Below are 13,366 nucleotides of genomic sequence, written 5' to 3'. Positions count from 1 at the left end.
GTCGCCTCCTGGAGCCGTATCCTTGGGTGGGTGCGTGGCTCCCAGCGGAGGTCTCGGGGACCCTTCCGGTCCTCTTCGTCCGGAAAGCGCCACTGCCCCTCCAGCCCATCAGGAAAACGGCAGCCGCGCCCTTCGCCGACCCGCTCCGCCCTCCTCCACACTCAGGGCCTGGGGCTGCGGGGCTGAATCGTGAGGCTTTCCAGCCCAGGACTTCACCTCTGGCCCCTTTCACACCCGGGATCTTGGGAAGAAGAAACAAAACCAAACACAGCCAAAGCCATCTCCTCCGACCCGGGGCCCCTCCACATCCCTTCCGATCCCGGGTTCCTGCCGGCCTCCCGGGGCGTTTCTCCCAGGCAGGCCTTCGCGGCCACTACACGGGGCTGAGCACTCGAGTCCTCGGGCGTCACGGGGCCCGCGGCCACGCCAAGCACGCACGACTCCCGGGTCTCGTCTGCTCCTGGGTGCCCTGGGCCTCTTCCCTGTGCCGCTGCTGGGTCTTGTGCCCCTGCTTGGCCTCCTTCAGACCCGGCCCCGTGCTACGCGGCCACGTGCTACAGGATCGTGCCAGCAGAACTGGCCCTGGCTGAGCCCCGTACCCACCCTCCTGCCATCCCTGGCCCTGCTAGCAAATGGCAGAGATCCTCTGGCCTCCGAGCCCAGACAAAAATCCTGATGCAGTTGGCCGAGGGGCCGCAAACCAAGGCTTCGCTTGTTCCCGCTCAGGCCCCAGCCATACCCTCTTGTCCTTCGGCTGCTCGTGTGTGGGGTGGGGGAGAGGAGGGTGCGTCCCCGTGCGTGCGTGCGTGGTCTGGGTGTCTCTGCGTGGTGTGTGTGTGTGTGTGTGTGTGTGTGTTAGATGCCGTGCCTGGTGTAGGTGGGGAAGAGCAAGCCCTCACGCACAGAGCCCCATCACACACTGGGGCCGGGCCGAGGGGGTCAATCTGCTCGGCCTGATTGCGTTGGGCATACATTGCAGAAGGTGGGTTTTCCAAGGCGGAGCAGAGGGTCCCGGCACCTGAGGTTGTCCACGGGGAGAATGTCTGTTCCACGGGGGCAAGCGGTCCCTTCCGTCGTGCCCAAGCCCATGTGACCCCGAAGGCCAGGTGGCCCCGGTCCTTGAGCTGACTGAGGAGTGCTTTGAGACCCGGAGGGTGGCACAGGCGACTGGGCGCCAGCGGCGGCCCTCCCTCCCTTTGAGCGGGACGGGGAGCTGCCGCTGGCATCCGGAGCTCTGGCGGCCTGCGCCCTCTGTCCCTGTGACCGCAGGCTCTGCCGTGGGAGGCGGGATCCCACGTAGAGGTCGCGCGCTGGCTGCCCTGTCTTGGGTTGAGCGACGGAGCGCGACGTGGAGCAGCACCCGACTGAGGCTCCCTGCTTCTCTGTCCCCTGGCGTCTTGCCCTGGACCCAGTGCACCACCTTGTGGCGAGCCCAGGTGTGGCGCGTCCCGCTGTGGGGCCCGCTGGGGTGCAGGACCCACTTTCTCATGGCTTCCGCACGTCCCTCCCCGCCCGCCTGGAGGGCAGTTGGGGAGCGGTCCCCAACGTGGCCTGGGACCAACCTCGCTGGTGACCCGTGTCGCGGGCGCGCGCCCCAGGAGAGTGTGGGGAGGGGAGAGGATTCGGGGACGTAGCTGTGAGGATTCGGTGTGCGTGGGTCTGGCGGGTGGCCCGGACGGGGTCGGGGTCGTGGTCACGGTGGGTCGTTGTGGTGGTGGTGGTGGTGGTGGTGCTGGGGGTGGTGGTGGTGGTGGGGGGGGTGGTGGCGAAGTCCCCGAAGACAAAAGGAGCAGCGAGGGAGGGAAGAGCAAAAGCCTACAGCACCCGGTATTCCCAGGCGGTCTCCCATCCAAGTACTAACCAGGCCCGACCCTGCTTAGCTTCCGAGATCAGACGAGATCGGGCGCGTTCAGGGTGGTATGGCCGTAGACGCTAGCCGCCGCCTCCGGGAGCCCCAAGAGCCTGCCGAGGGCCCCGGCGTGCGTCTCCACGCTGCTCTCCTGGCACGGCTGGGAGTCCGGGTGGGGGCTGGCAGCCCGGGGCCAGCGGCCAGAGGCCCCGCGCGCCTGCTCGGGCAGCCGGTCTCGCCCAGGTGGCCGCTGGGTGGCTTTCTTCCCGAGGTGTCCTGCTGCCAGGACGAGGGTCAAGTTTTCTCGGGGGAAAATTTCTCAGTGCTCTCGGGCGCTTGTTCTTCTGGGAATGTCCACTGCTGTGGCCAAGGCGGGGGACGCACAGCTCGGGCCAGGGCAAGCAGCCGCCCTCCTCCGTCGCCTCCTGGAGCCGTATCCTTGGGTGGGTGCGTGGCTCCCAGCGGAGGTCTCGGGGACCCTTCCGGTCCTCTTCGTCCGGAAAGCGCCACTGCCCCTCCAGCCCATCAGGAAAACGGCAGCCGCGCCCTTCGCCGACCCGCTCCGCCCTCCTCCACACTCAGGGCCTGGGGCTGCGGGGCTGAATCGTGAGGCTTTCCAGCCCAGGACTTCACCTCTGGCCCCTTTCACACCCGGGATCTTGGGAAGAAGAAACAAAACCAAACACAGCCAAAGCCATCTCCTCCGACCCGGGGCCCCTCCACATCCCTTCCGATCCCGGGTTCCTGCCGGCCTCCCGGGGCGTTTCTCCCAGGCAGGCCTTCGCGGCCACTACACGGGGCTGAGCACTCGAGTCCTCGGGCGTCACGGGGCCCGCGGCCACGCCAAGCACGCACGACTCCCGGGTCTCGTCTGCTCCTGGGTGCCCTGGGCCTCTTCCCTGTGCCGCTGCTGGGTCTTGTGCCCCTGCTTGGCCTCCTTCAGACCCGGCCCCGTGCTACGCGGCCACGTGCTACAGGATCGTGCCAGCAGAACTGGCCCTGGCTGAGCCCCGTACCCACCCTCCTGCCATCCCTGGCCCTGCTAGCAAATGGCAGAGATCCTCTGGCCTCCGAGCCCAGACAAAAATCCTGATGCAGTTGGCCGAGGGGCCGCAAACCAAGGCTTCGCTTGTTCCCGCTCAGGCCCCAGCCATACCCTCTTGTCCTTCGGCTGCTCGTGTGTGGGGTGGGGGAGAGGAGGGTGCGTCCCCGTGCGTGCGTGCGTGGTCTGGGTGTCTCTGCGTGGTGTGTGTGTGTGTGTGTGTGTGTTAGATGCCGTGCCAGGTGTAGGTGGGGAAGAGCAAGCCCTCACGCACAGAGCCCCATCACACACTGGGGCCGGGCCGAGGGGGTCAATCTGCTCGGCCTGATTGCGTTGGGCATACATTGCAGAAGGTGGGTTTTCCAAGGCGGAGCAGAGGGTCCCGGCACCTGAGGTTGTCCACGGGGAGAATGTCTGTTCCACGGGGGCAAGCGGTCCCTTCCGTCGTGCCCAAGCCCATGTGACCCCGAAGGCCAGGTGGCCCCGGTCCTTGAGCTGACTGAGGAGTGCTTTGAGACCCGGAGGGTGGCACAGGCGACTGGGCGCCAGCGGCCCTCCCTCCCTTTGAGCGGGACGGGGAGCTGCCGCTGGCATCCGGAGCTCTGGCGGCCTGCTCCCTCTGTCCCTGTGACCGCAGGCTCTGCCGTGGGAGGCGGGATCCCACGTAGAGGTCGCGCGCTGGCTGCCCTGTCTTGGGTTGAGCGACGGAGCGCGACGTGGAGCAGCACCCGACTGAGGCTCCCTGCTTCTCTGTCCCCTGGCGTCTTGCCCTGGACCCAGTGCACCACCATGTGGCGAGCCCAGGTGTGGCGCGTCCCGCTGTGGGGCCCGCTGGGGTGCAGGACCCACTTTCTCATGGCTTCCGCACGTCCCTCCCCGCCCGCCTGGAGGGCAGTTGGGGAGCGGTCCCCAACGTGGCCTGGGACCAACCTCGCTGGTGACCCGTGTCGCGGGCGCGCGCCCCAGGAGAGTGTGGGGAGGGGAGAGGATTCGGGGACGTAGCTGTGAGGATTCGGTGTGCGTGGGTCTGGCGGGTGGCCCGGACGGGGTCGGGGTCGTGGTCACGGTGGGTCGTTGTGGTGGTGGTGGTGGTGGTGGTGCTGGGGGTGGTGGTGGTGGTGGGGGGGGTGGTGGCGAAGTCCCCGAATACAAAAGGAGCAGCGAGGGAGGGAGGAGCAAAAGCCTACAGCACCCGGTATTCCCAGGCGGTCTCCCATCCAAGTACTAACCAGGCCCGACCCTGCTTAGCTTCCGAGATCAGACGAGATCGGGCGCGTTCAGGGTGGTATGGCCGTAGACGCTAGCCGCCGCCTCCGGGAGCCCCAAGAGCCTGCCGAGGGCCCCGGCGTGCGTCTCCACGCTGCTCTCCTGGCACGGCTGGGAGTCCGGGTGGGGGCTGGCAGCCCGGGGCCAGCGGCCAGAGGCCCCGCGCGCCTGCTCGGGCAGCCGGTCTCGCCCAGGTGGCCGCTGGGTGGCTTTCTTCCCGAGGTGTCCTGCTGCCAGGACGAGGGTCAAGTTTTCTCGGGGGAAAATTTCTCAGTGCTCTCGGGCGCTTGTTCTTCTGGGAATGTCCACTGCTGTGGCCAAGGCGGGGGACGCACAGCTCGGGCCAGGGCAAGCAGCCGCCCTCCTCCGTCGCCTCCTGGAGCCGTATCCTTGGGTGGGTGCGTGGCTCCCAGCGGAGGTCTCGGGGACCCTTCCGGTCCTCTTCGTCCGGAAAGCGCCACTGCCCCTCCAGCCCATCAGGAAAACGGCAGCCGCGCCCTTCGCCGACCCGCTCCGCCCTCCTCCACACTCAGGGCCTGGGGCTGCGGGGCTGAATCGTGAGGCTTTCCAGCCCAGGACTTCACCTCTGGCCCCTTTCACACCCGGGATCTTGGGAAGAAGAAACAAAACCAAACACAGCCAAAGCCATCTCCTCCGACCCGGGGCCCCTCCACATCCCTTCCGATCCCGGGTTCCTGCCGGCCTCCCGGGGCGTTTCTCCCAGGCAGGCCTTCGCGGCCACTACACGGGGCTGAGCACTCGAGTCCTCGGGCGTCACGGGGCCCGCGGCCACGCCAAGCACGCACGACTCCCGGGTCTCGTCTGCTCCTGGGTGCCCTGGGCCTCTTCCCTGTGCCGCTGCTGGGTCTTGTGCCCCTGCTTGGCCTCCTTCAGACCCGGCCCCGTGCTACGCGGCCACGTGCTACAGGATCGTGCCAGCAGAACTGGCCCTGGCTGAGCCCCGTACCCACCCTCCTGCCATCCCTGGCCCTGCTAGCAAATGGCAGAGATCCTCTGGCCTCCGAGCCCAGACAAAAATCCTGATGCAGTTGGCCGAGGGGCCGCAAACCAAGGCTTCGCTTGTTCCCGCTCAGGCCCCAGCCATACCCTCTTGTCCTTCGGCTGCTCGTGTGTGGGGTGGGGGAGAGGAGGGTGTGTCCCCGTGCGTGCGTGCGTGGTCTGGGTGTCTCTGCGTGGTGTGTGTGTGTGTGTGTGTGTGTGTTAGATGCCGTGCCAGGTGTAGGTGGGGAAGAGCAAGCCCTCACGCACAGAGCCCCATCACACACTGGGGCCGGGCCGAGGGGGTCAATCTGCTCGGCCTGATTGCGTTGGGCATACATTGCAGAAGGTGGGTTTTCCAAGGCGGAGCAGAGGGTCCCGGCACCTGAGGTTGTCCACGGGGAGAATGTCTGTTCCACGGGGGCAAGCGGTCCCTTCCGTCGTGCCCAAGCCCATGTGACCCCGAAGGCCAGGTGGCCCCGGTCCTTGAGCTGACTGAGGAGTGCTTTGAGACCCGGAGGGTGGCACAGGCGACTGGGCGCCAGCGGCGGCCCTCCCTCCCTTTGAGCGGGACGGGGAGCTGCCGCTGGCATCCGGAGCTCTGGCGGCCTGCGCCCTCTGTCCCTGTGACCGCAGGCTCTGCCGTGGGAGGCGGGATCCCACGTAGAGGTCGCGCGCTGGCTGCCCTGTCTTGGGTTGAGCGACGGAGCGCGACGTGGAGCAGCACCCGACTGAGGCTCCCTGCTTCTCTGTCCCCTGGCGTCTTGCCCTGGACCCAGTGCACCACCTTGTGGCGAGCCCAGGTGTGGCGCGTCCCGCTGTGGGGCCCGCTGGGGTGCAGGACCCACTTTCTCATGGCTTCCGCACGTCCCTCCCCGCCCGCCTGGAGGGCAGTTGGGGAGCGGTCCCCAACGTGGCCTGGGACCAACCTCGCTGGTGACCCGTGTCGCGGGCGCGCGCCCCAGGAGAGTGTGGGGAGGGGAGAGGATTCGGGGACGTAGCTGTGAGGATTCGGTGTGCGTGGGTCTGGCGGGTGGCCCGGACGGGGTCGGGGTCGTGGTCACGGTGGGTCGTTGTGGTGGTGGTGGTGGTGGTGGTGCTGGGGGTGGTGGTGGTGGTGGGGGGGGTGGTGGCGAAGTCCCCGAAGACAAAAGGAGCAGCGAGGGAGGGAGGAGCAAAAGCCTACAGCACCCGGTATTCCCAGGCGGTCTCCCATCCAAGTACTAACCAGGCCCGACCCTGCTTAGCTTCCGAGATCAGACGAGATCGGGCGCGTTCAGGGTGGTATGGCCGTAGACGCTAGCCGCCGCCTCCGGGAGCCCCAAGAGCCTGCCGAGGGCCCCGGCGTGCGTCTCCACGCTGCTCTCCTGGCACGGCTGGGAGTCCGGGTGGGGGCTGGCAGCCCGGGGCCAGCGGCCAGAGGCCCCGCGCGCCTGCTCGGGCAGCCGGTCTCGCCCAGGTGGCCGCTGGGTGGCTTTCTTCCCGAGGTGTCCTGCTGCCAGGACGAGGGTCAAGTTTTCTCGGGGGAAAATTTCTCAGTGCTCTCGGGCGCTTGTTCTTCTGGGAATGTCCACTGCTGTGGCCAAGGCGGGGGACGCACAGCTCGGGCCAGGGCAAGCAGCCGCCCTCCTCCGTCGCCTCCTGGAGCCGTATCCTTGGGTGGGTGCGTGGCTCCCAGCGGAGGTCTCGGGGACCCTTCCGGTCCTCTTCGTCCGGAAAGCGCCACTGCCCCTCCAGCCCATCAGGAAAACGGCAGCCGCGCCCTTCGCCGACCCGCTCCGCCCTCCTCCACACTCAGGGCCTGGGGCTGCGGGGCTGAATCGTGAGGCTTTCCAGCCCAGGACTTCACCTCTGGCCCCTTTCACACCCGGGATCTTGGGAAGAAGAAACAAAACCAAACACAGCCAAAGCCATCTCCTCCGACCCGGGGCCCCTCCACATCCCTTCCGATCCCGGGTTCCTGCCGGCCTCCCGGGGCGTTTCTCCCAGGCAGGCCTTCGCGGCCACTACACGGGGCTGAGCACTCGAGTCCTCGGGCGTCACGGGGCCCGCGGCCACGCCAAGCACGCACGACTCCCGGGTCTCGTCTGCTCCTGGGTGCCCTGGGCCTCTTCCCTGTGCCGCTGCTGGGTCTTGTGCCCCTGCTTGGCCTCCTTCAGACCCGGCCCCGTGCTACGCGGCCACGTGCTACAGGATCGTGCCAGCAGAACTGGCCCTGGCTGAGCCCCGTACCCACCCTCCTGCCATCCCTGGCCCTGCTAGCAAATGGCAGAGATCCTCTGGCCTCCGAGCCCAGACAAAAATCCTGATGCAGTTGGCCGAGGGGCCGCAAACCAAGGCTTCGCTTGTTCCCGCTCAGGCCCCAGCCATACCCTCTTGTCCTTCGGCTGCTCGTGTGTGGGGTGGGGGAGAGGAGGGTGCGTCCCCGTGCGTGCGTGCGTGGTCTGGGTGTCTCTGCGTGGTGTGTGTGTGTGTGTGTGTGTGTGTTAGATGCCGTGCCTGGTGTAGGTGGGGAAGAGCAAGCCCTCACGCACAGAGCCCCATCACACACTGGGGCCGGGCCGAGGGGGTCAATCTGCTCGGCCTGATTGCGTTGGGCATACATTGCAGAAGGTGGGTTTTCCAAGGCGGAGCAGAGGGTCCCGGCACCTGAGGTTGTCCACGGGGAGAATGTCTGTTCCACGGGGGCAAGCGGTCCCTTCCGTCGTGCCCAAGCCCATGTGACCCCGAAGGCCAGGTGGCCCCGGTCCTTGAGCTGACTGAGGAGTGCTTTGAGACCCGGAGGGTGGCACAGGCGACTGGGCGCCAGCGGCGGCCCTCCCTCCCTTTGAGCGGGACGGGGAGCTGCCGCTGGCATCCGGAGCTCTGGCGGCCTGCGCCCTCTGTCCCTGTGACCGCAGGCTCTGCCGTGGGAGGCGGGATCCCACGTAGAGGTCGCGCGCTGGCTGCCCTGTCTTGGGTTGAGCGACGGAGCGCGACGTGGAGCAGCACCCGACTGAGGCTCCCTGCTTCTCTGTCCCCTGGCGTCTTGCCCTGGACCCAGTGCACCACCTTGTGGCGAGCCCAGGTGTGGCGCGTCCCGCTGTGGGGCCCGCTGGGGTGCAGGACCCACTTTCTCATGGCTTCCGCACGTCCCTCCCCGCCCGCCTGGAGGGCAGTTGGGGAGCGGTCCCCAACGTGGCCTGGGACCAACCTCGCTGGTGACCCGTGTCGCGGGCGCGCGCCCCAGGAGAGTGTGGGGAGGGGAGAGGATTCGGGGACGTAGCTGTGAGGATTCGGTGTGCGTGGGTCTGGCGGGTGGCCCGGACGGGGTCGGGGTCGTGGTCACGGTGGGTCGTTGTGGTGGTGGTGGTGGTGGTGGTGCTGGGGGTGGTGGTGGTGGTGGGGGGGGTGGTGGCGAAGTCCCCGAAGACAAAAGGAGCAGCGAGGGAGGGAGGAGCAAAAGCCTACAGCACCCGGTATTCCCAGGCGGTCTCCCATCCAAGTACTAACCAGGCCCGACCCTGCTTAGCTTCCGAGATCAGACGAGATCGGGCGCGTTCAGGGTGGTATGGCCGTAGACGCTAGCCGCCGCCTCCGGGAGCCCCAAGAGCCTGCCGAGGGCCCCTGCGTGCGTCTCCACGCTGCTCTCCTGGCACGGCTGGGAGTCCGGGTGGGGGCTGGCAGCCCGGGGCCAGCGGCCAGAGGCCCCGCGCGCCTGCTCGGGCAGCCGGTCTCGCCCAGGTGGCCGCTGGGTGGCTTTCTTCCCGAGGTGTCCTGCTGCCAGGACGAGGGTCAAGTTTTCTCGGGGGAAAATTTCTCAGTGCTCTCGGGCGCTTGTTCTTCTGGGAATGTCCACTGCTGTGGCCAAGGCGGGGGACGCACAGCTCGGGCCAGGGCAAGCAGCCGCCCTCCTCCGTCGCCTCCTGGAGCCGTATCCTTGGGTGGGTGCGTGGCTCCCAGCGGAGGTCTCGGGGACCCTTCCGGTCCTCTTCGTCCGGAAAGCGCCACTGCCCCTCCAGCCCATCAGGAAAACGGCAGCCGCGCCCTTCGCCGACCCGCTCCGCCCTCCTCCACACTCAGGGCCTGGGGCTGCGGGGCTGAATCGTGAGGCTTTCCAGCCCAGGACTTCACCTCTGGCCCCTTTCACACCCGGGATCTTGGGAAGAAGAAACAAAACCAAACACAGCCAAAGCCATCTCCTCCGACCCGGGGCCCCTCCACATCCCTTCCGATCCCGGGTTCCTGCCGGCCTCCCGGGGCGTTTCTCCCAGGCAGGCCTTCGCGGCCACTACACGGGGCTGAGCACTCGAGTCCTCGGGCGTCACGGGGCCCGCGGCCACGCCAAGCACGCACGACTCCCGGGTCTCGTCTGCTCCTGGGTGCCCTGGGCCTCTTCCCTGTGCCGCTGCTGGGTCTTGTGCCCCTGCTTGGCCTCCTTCAGACCCGGCCCCGTGCTACGCGGCCACGTGCTACAGGATCGTGCCAGCAGAACTGGCCCTGGCTGAGCCCCGTACCCACCCTCCTGCCATCCCTGGCCCTGCTAGCAAATGGCAGAGATCCTCTGGCCTCCGAGCCCAGACAAAAATCCTGATGCAGTTGGCCGAGGGGCCGCAAACCAAGGCTTCGCTTGTTCCCGCTCAGGCCCCAGCCATACCCTCTTGTCCTTCGGCTGCTCGTGTGTGGGGTGGGGGAGAGGAGGGTGCGTCCCCGTGCGTGCGTGCGTGGTCTGGGTGTCTCTGCGTGGTGTGTGTGTGTGTGTGTGTGTGTGTTAGATGCCGTGCCTGGTGTAGGTGGGGAAGAGCAAGCCCTCACGCACAGAGCCCCATCACACACTGGGGCCGGGCCGAGGGGGTCAATCTGCTCGGCCTGATTGCGTTGGGCATACATTGCAGAAGGTGGGTTTTCCAAGGCGGAGCAGAGGGTCCCGGCACCTGAGGTTGTCCACGGGGAGAATGTCTGTTCCACGGGGGCAAGCGGTCCCTTCCGTCGTGCCCAAGCCCATGTGACCCCGAAGGCCAGGTGGCCCCGGTCCTTGAGCTGACTGAGGAGTGCTTTGAGACCCGGAGGGTGGCACAGGCGACTGGGCGCCAGCGGCGGCCCTCCCTCCCTTTGAGCGGGACGGGGAGCTGCCGCTGGCATCCGGAGCTCTGGCGGCCTGCGCCCTCTGTCCCTGTGACCGCAGGCTCTGCCGTGGGAGGCGGGATCCCACGTAGAGGTCGCGCGCTGGCTGCCCTGTCTTGGGTTGAGCGACGGAGGGCGACGTGGAGCAGCACCCGACTGAGGCTCCCTGCTTCTCTGTCCCCTGGCGTCTTGCCCTGGACCCAGTGCACCACCTTGTGGCGAGCCCAGGTGTGGCGCGTCCCGCTGTGGGGCCCGCTGGGGTGCAGGACCCACTTTCTCATGGCTTCCGCACGTCCCTCCCCGCCCGCCTGGAGGGCAGTTGGGGAGCGGTCCCCAACGTGGCCTGGGACCAACCTCGCTGGTGACCCGTGTCGCGGGCGCGCGCCCCAGGAGAGTGTGGGGAGGGGAGAGGATTCGGGGACGTAGCTGTGAGGATTCGGTGTGCGTGGGTCTGGCGGGTGGCCCGGACGGGGTCGGGGTCGTGGTCACGGTGGGTCGTTGTGGTGGTGGTGGTGGTGGTGGTGCTGGGGGTGGTGGTGGTGGTGGGGGGGGTGGTGGCGAAGTCCCCGAAGACAAAAGGAGCAGCGAGGGAGGGAGGAGCAAAAGCCTACAGCACCCGGTATTCCCAGGCGGTCTCCCATCCAAGTACTAACCAGGCCCGACCCTGCTTAGCTTCCGAGATCAGACGAGATCGGGCGCGTTCAGGGTGGTATGGCCGTAGACGCTAGCCGCTGCCTCCGGGAGCCCCAAGAGCCTGCCGAGGGCCCCGGCGTGCGTCTCCACGCTGCTCTCCTGGCACGGCTGGGAGTCCGGGTGGGGGCTGGCAGCCCGGGGCCAGCGGCCAGAGGCCCCGCGCGCCTGCTCGGGCAGCCGGTCTCGCCCAGGTGGCCGCTGGGTGGCTTTCTTCCCGAGGTGTCCTGCTGCCAGGACGAGGGTCAAGTTTTCTCGGGGGAAAATTTCTCAGTGCTCTCGGGCGCTTGTTCTTCTGGGAATGTCCACTGCTGTGGCCAAGGCGGGGGACGCACAGCTCGGGCCAGGGCAAGCAGCCGCCCTCCTCCGTCGCCTCCTGGAGCCGTATCCTTGGGTGGGTGCGTGGCTCCCAGCGGAGGTCTCGGGGACCCTTCCGGTCCTCTTCGTCCGGAAAGCGCCACTGCCCCTCCAGCCCATCAGGAAAACGGCAGCCGCGCCCTTCGCCGACCCGCTCCGCCCTCCTCCACACTCAGGGCCTGGGGCTGCGGGGCTGAATCGTGAGGCTTTCCAGCCCAGGACTTCACCTCTGGCCCCTTTCACACCCGGGATCTTGGGAAGAAGAAACAAAACCAAACACAGCCAAAGCCATCTCCTCCGACCCGGGGCCCCTCCACATCCCTTCTGATCCCGGGTTCCTGCCGGCCTCCCGGGGCGTTTCTCCCAGGCAGGCCTTCGCGGCCACTACACGGGGCTGAGCACTCGAGTCCTCGGGCGTCACGGGGCCCGCGGCCACGCCAAGCACGCACGACTCCCGGGTCTCGTCTGCTCCTGGGTGCCCTGGGCCTCTTCCCTGTGCCGCTGCTGGGTCTTGTGCCCCTGCTTGGCCTCCTTCAGACCCGGCCCCGTGCTACGCGGCCACGTGCTACAGGATCGTGCCAGCAGAACTGGCCCTGGCTGAGCCCCGTACCCACCCTCCTGCCATCCCTGGCCCTGCTAGCAAATGGCAGAGATCCTCTGGCCTCCGAGCCCAGACAAAAATCCTGATGCAGTTGGCCGAGGGGCCGCAAACCAAGGCTTCGCTTGTTCCCGCTCAGGCCCCAGCCATACCCTCTTGTCCTTCGGCTGCTCGTGTGTGGGGTGGGGGAGAGGAGGGTGCGTCCCCGTGCGTGCGTGCGTGGTCTGGGTGTCTCTGCGTGGTGTGTGTGTGTGTGTGTGTGTGTGTTAGATGCCGTGCCTGGTGTAGGTGGGGAAGAGCAAGCCCTCACGCACAGAGCCCCATCACACACTGGGGCCGGGCCGAGGGGGTCAATCTGCTCGGCCTGATTGCGTTGGGCATACATTGCAGAAGGTGGGTTTTCCAAGGCGGAGCAGAGGGTCCCGGCACCTGAGGTTGTCCACGGGGAGAATGTCTGTTCCACGGGGGCAAGCGGTCCCTTCCGTCGTGCCCAAGCCCATGTGACCCCGAAGGCCAGGTGGCCCCGGTCCTTGAGCTGACTGAGGAGTGCTTTGAGACCCGGAGGGTGGCACAGGCGACTGGGCGCCAGCGGCGGCCCTCCCTCCCTTTGAGCGGGACGGGGAGCTGCCGCTGGCATCCGGAGCTCTGGCGGCCTGCGCCCTCTGTCCCTGTGACCGCAGGCTCTGCCGTGGGAGGCGGGATCCCACGTAGAGGTCGCGCGCTGGCTGCCCTGTCTTGGGTTGAGCGACGGAGCGCGACGTGGAGCAGCACCCGACTGAGGCTCCCTGCTTCTCTGTCCCCTGGCGTCTTGCCCTGGACCCAGTGCACCACCTTGTGGCGAGCCCAGGTGTGGCGCGTCCCGCTGTGGGGCCCGCTGGGGTGCAGGACCCACTTTCTCATGGCTTCCGCACGTCCCTCCCCGCCCGCCTGGAGGGCAGTTGGGGAGCGGTCCCCAACGTGGCCTGGGACCAACCTCGCTGGTGACCCGTGTCGCGGGCGCGCGCCCCAGGAGAGTGTGGGGAGGGGAGAGGATTCGGGGACGTAGCTGTGAGGATTCGGTGTGCGTGGGTCTGGCGGGTGGCCCGGACGGGGTCGGGGTCGTGGTCACGGTGGGTCGTTGTGGTGGTGGTGGTGGTGGTGGTGCTGGGGGTGGTGGTGGTGGTGGGGGGGGTGGTGGCGAAGTCCCCGAAGACAAAAGGAGCAGCGAGGGAGGGAGGAGCAAAAGCCTACAGCACCCGGTATTCCCAGGCGGTCTCCCATCCAAGTACTAACCAGGCCCGACCCTGCTTAGCTTCCGAGATCAGACGAGATCGGGCGCGTTCAGGGTGGTATGGCCGTAGACGCTAGCCGCCGCCTCCGGGAGCCCCAAGAGCCTGCCGAGGGCCCCGGCGTGCGTCTCCACGCTGCTCTCCTGGCACGGCTGGGAGTCCGGGTGGGGGCTGGCAGCCCGGGGCCAGCGGCC

General features: G+C 67.8%; 6 non-coding genes across 6 annotated transcripts; all 6 read right to left on the bottom strand.

Moving 5' to 3' along the window:
• Positions 1–1,812: 1,812 nt before the first annotated feature.
• LOC141412008 (5S ribosomal RNA) lies at positions 1,813–1,931 on the bottom strand. The gene has a single exon (XR_012436847.1). It is a non-coding gene; the product is annotated as a 5S ribosomal RNA (ribosomal RNA).
• Positions 1,932–4,071: 2,140 nt separating this feature from the next.
• On the bottom strand, positions 4,072–4,190 carry LOC141412007 (5S ribosomal RNA). Its single transcript, XR_012436846.1, has one exon. It is a non-coding gene; the product is annotated as a 5S ribosomal RNA (ribosomal RNA).
• Positions 4,191–6,335: 2,145 nt separating this feature from the next.
• Positions 6,336–6,454, bottom strand: LOC141412006 (5S ribosomal RNA). Its single transcript, XR_012436845.1, has one exon. It is a non-coding gene; the product is annotated as a 5S ribosomal RNA (ribosomal RNA).
• A 2,145-nt stretch (positions 6,455–8,599) lies between these two features.
• On the bottom strand, positions 8,600–8,718 carry LOC141412005 (5S ribosomal RNA). The gene has a single exon (XR_012436844.1). It is a non-coding gene; the product is annotated as a 5S ribosomal RNA (ribosomal RNA).
• Positions 8,719–10,863: 2,145 nt separating this feature from the next.
• LOC141412004 (5S ribosomal RNA) lies at positions 10,864–10,982 on the bottom strand. The gene has a single exon (XR_012436843.1). It is a non-coding gene; the product is annotated as a 5S ribosomal RNA (ribosomal RNA).
• A 2,145-nt stretch (positions 10,983–13,127) lies between these two features.
• On the bottom strand, positions 13,128–13,246 carry LOC141412003 (5S ribosomal RNA). The gene has a single exon (XR_012436842.1). It is a non-coding gene; the product is annotated as a 5S ribosomal RNA (ribosomal RNA).
• Between the last annotated feature and the right edge of the window lie 120 nt (positions 13,247–13,366).

The sequence above is a fragment of the Castor canadensis genome, chromosome 10, assembly GCF_047511655.1.
Source record: "Castor canadensis chromosome 10, mCasCan1.hap1v2, whole genome shotgun sequence".
Taxonomy (NCBI): Eukaryota; Metazoa; Chordata; class Mammalia; order Rodentia; family Castoridae; genus Castor; species Castor canadensis.
Note: the sequence above shows the minus strand (reverse complement) of the source record. Positions and strands in the feature narration are given on the sequence as shown.